A 4056-nucleotide genomic window follows, 5' to 3' on the forward strand; every position below is an offset into this window, starting at 1 on the left:
CAATAAGTTTTAAAATATGTATAGCACAACAGATCATTTCAATAATATATCTATGTTTAAATCTCTTGTCGACAATGTGTCTATTATAAAAACTACACTAAAATCCGTTTAAAAATAACATTAATATTTATTTACTGTTGTGATAATACAGTTGACGGCCGCGAAATAGTAAATTGTACATACATCAGTACCCTTAGTATGAGTTTTTACGTTTTTTACAAAAATGATTGTTTGAGTATTTGTTAAGGTATTTGCCCATACATTTCCAATCAACGTCCTCAGCGGACTGTATCGGAACTGATAGGAAATACGTAAATAAATACAAAAACAGTCACTTTTGTAAAAACGTAAAACTCATACTAAGGGTACAGTATGTTTAGTGTGAAGCCAACGGTTTTATCACGACAGTACAAAGTATACTCCCACAATCTATTTCTCAATATGTATAATGATTGATTAAATGTATTACAGCGACTCTTTGTACACGTACGGGCGACAGCAAGACGCCTCGACGCAACTATTACGATTCCCTACTTAACATTTAATTCACGATACACTCTGTAAATATAATCGCAAGTGAATAAATATAATCTCAATAAAATTTGTAAGTTTTCCATTAGAGTTTATGTAGAATTGTGATAACTGTGCACCGGAGATATTCGCTCCCCTATGTGATAATGATAAGTGTTATAAGGCCGTCGACACGCGGACGACTCAGCCGGCTGTGTGTCGACGGCCGGAGCGCTGCTACGAACACGATTAGCCGTCTAAATTTGCACCTAATGATAACATTTCACTTTATTCTTAAATGTTAAGTATATTTATTTCTATATCGCATCCATAACGAGGAAAAACTAATAAGGAACCTGAAAATACCTTCACAGTTTGTCAAGTTAACAATATTTGTGCTAATAATAATAATAATATAATTGTAATATTATTCAAAGTCGTGTTCGTATCAGCGCCCCGCGCGGCGAATGTCGGAAGCTGCGGCCGCCACACGCGCATCTCACCGGGAATATACTATTAGACGTTACAGTAGAACACATTAGCTATTTGATTGCCAAAAGATAACCTATTTTACTCCTAAATGAGGTTCAATTAAACGCCCTACGGTTATAGAGAAAATTAAATGGTAAAAAAACTCCCATTAAAAATCAAATTGTTCTGGAGGAACAGAATACGAAAAGGCGTTTAAAACTTAACCAAAATTTTTGAAATATAAACATATATGTATATTTACTAGAAAATAGTATGTACGAAACTAGAGCGAATGTTATAGGCGGGAGGGATGAGACTTTACTTAACATCCGATTGACAATTTTTTCCCCAGAAAGAAATTGTATTAAGTTTTTTTTGGTTACTTCATCTACAGTAAATTCTAATTGTTCAGAACTTTTAATTTTAGTAAGTTGGGTATACAGCGAGATGCGCTACAGCACGACGTCAGCGATACACACACACACACACACAACACGCACGCACACGCCCGCGCGGCGCCGGCGTCTGTACACATACGAAGTACTTATTTCGTTAATATTATTATGCCCGTACAACGCCTTAACTTTAATATTAATACCTATCTCATCTAAACACCGGAATATTGATTCGAAATAAACATGAAAAGACGACATTACGGAGATCCTATTTATTCGTAAACGCAACTCCTACGCGGTACTACGGCGAAACGTAACCAGGAAAATGTGGACCGACTTTATTCGACATACTTAAAAGGTACAGAACTCAATTTAGTTTGCATAGAGTGAAGATATCCTATTCGTTCTGACTCCAAGTAGAGTTTAATAATCTACGTAGAGATGATACATTACACTAAGGTTGTTGCCGGCGGCGCGCGGGCGGCCACACGTACAAACTGTTAATGACCACTACATTCTAAAACGTGTATTAGTACGAATCACATCAAAAAAATTAATACCGCACAAACACTATAAACGAGAAACGATCAGAATTGTTACGATACAAACGCACGTACAGCGAGTGAACATCTACGACCTAACACGTGGTCACGTGCACGGTACTCTCCGCCCACACAGTACGCACCCACATCTCCCGTACTGTATCGGTTCACACGACATTATATTGAACGTATTTGTTATTACTATTGTACCGAAGAACAACGTCTACGAATACACACGTTGAACGAATGGAAACAAAATTATCAAGTAAAACGGATAAACTTGTATTCAATTGCGCTAAATTGCTTTTTAACGAACAGCAAAACATACAATACAATACCGTGTGTACCCAGCCTGAGGCGTGTAGTGACAGATTACCGACAACTTAAAATTAAAAAAAAGTAACATCCAAAACGTCAGATTATATTATTACATATATATCAAAAATAAACAATACGCAACAAGTAAGTGACGCCGACGCGTCAAAATGTAAGATATACTTTCCATTTACGATAACATGTATATAGAACACGTACAGAGAATTATAATTAATATTTTCTTTTATTTATTTATTTATTATAATTTATTATTATACACTAACGACTACATAAAGCATTACATTTGTGCCATTGCTCTGCTCGACCTAGGATGAACGTACCGCACATAAATAACATTTCACTAAAAACACGATTGCACCGAAATGTGATGGAGACTAACGTAACATAATTTAACCTTTGGTTTTCAAATAAAAGTTACAACTAACGAATAATACTAGATTTCAGAAATGCGCTGAGGCATGTAACACATAACATAGACAAGTAGAACATAAAAAAACATGAGCCTTTTTCGTTAAACTCTGTTCAAAATAACTGGCAGACAATAAGTATTCTCCTATATAATGTGCATTGACATATTTATATTTGCCGTAACACTGCCTCGCTGACACGGGCAGTCCCTGTCAAAATATAATATATGAAAATATGATTGTCTGTTACAGGCCGTGTCTGAAACGTTCAATGTCTGTGGTCATAAACAGGGTCTTAATTGTTTGTTTGATCGTAGATGTAACAATTAAATAGACTTCAAATTATTTGAACAGTAGTTTAAGAAAAAGGCCCAGTACCTACAAGGTAACCCTTACGATAACGTACAACAGAAATCATAAAAAAGCCAGTATAATCACAAAAAAAAGTTTTGTACTCTCAATACTCAGTATCAAATACGTCAAAAATAAAATTAACAAAATATGTAATACAAACGATTAATTAATAAGTGGGTGCAGATTACCTATTGTGGGTTCCAACCAAGTCAAATAAAGGCAACAAAATTATCATTTATGATTTAAAAAAAATATTTTTCCAATTATTCCCATTTGATTTACTATTTGCCAGAACACCGTAATGTCAGTTAGAATACATGTCATATAACTATTAATATATTTCTAACCAATTGTAGAAGTAAATTTAAATATTGTGTCATTCAATAAAACCGGTGCACTTTTGCGTTTTACATCTTTATTATCCTCTTAAAAGGTAGATAGTACTGTAATTTATGTATATTTTTTTAAAGATATATACACAATAGGTAACCTGCACCGCAAGTGAATACTGCAAGTGGGGAACCCAACCGTATTGAGTATTGGAGAAATGCATCACATGGTTACATTATCGGGGCGCAACACACAACACTGCACTGTACCGAAATATATGTAACTTTATTAAATTTTGTATTCCATTTTTATGTAACGATTTAATTGTAAAATATACTCATTTGCCAATTTGCTAAGAGTAACAGTATACAATTATACTGTGCATGGGAAATAGCTATTTGTTTTTCTAAAAAGATAGAGGGGTTTTCAGGACACTACTGATCTATTCAAATGAATAAAACTGAAAATTCTATGTACCTTTTACGCTATAATATGTTCGACGTCACAGAATAAAACTATTTTTTTAATCTGTTTACTTTTTTTACTTTACAAAGTCTGTTAGGACTCCCACGTCGAAATATTTTCTACAGATTTTACATAATTTTTTATCAATAATATGTCAAAAAGCAACATCTCGTAATATCAAGTGGACAGCATGTTCATTTCCTACTATTTTCCAATATTTAAGACTAAACCACCACACCAAATAAC

This window comes from Epargyreus clarus, unplaced genomic scaffold, assembly GCF_041222505.1.
Source record: "Epargyreus clarus isolate Ecla_fem2 unplaced genomic scaffold, WU_Ecla_fem_2.2 ptg000006l, whole genome shotgun sequence".
Taxonomy (NCBI): domain Eukaryota; kingdom Metazoa; phylum Arthropoda; class Insecta; order Lepidoptera; family Hesperiidae; genus Epargyreus; species Epargyreus clarus.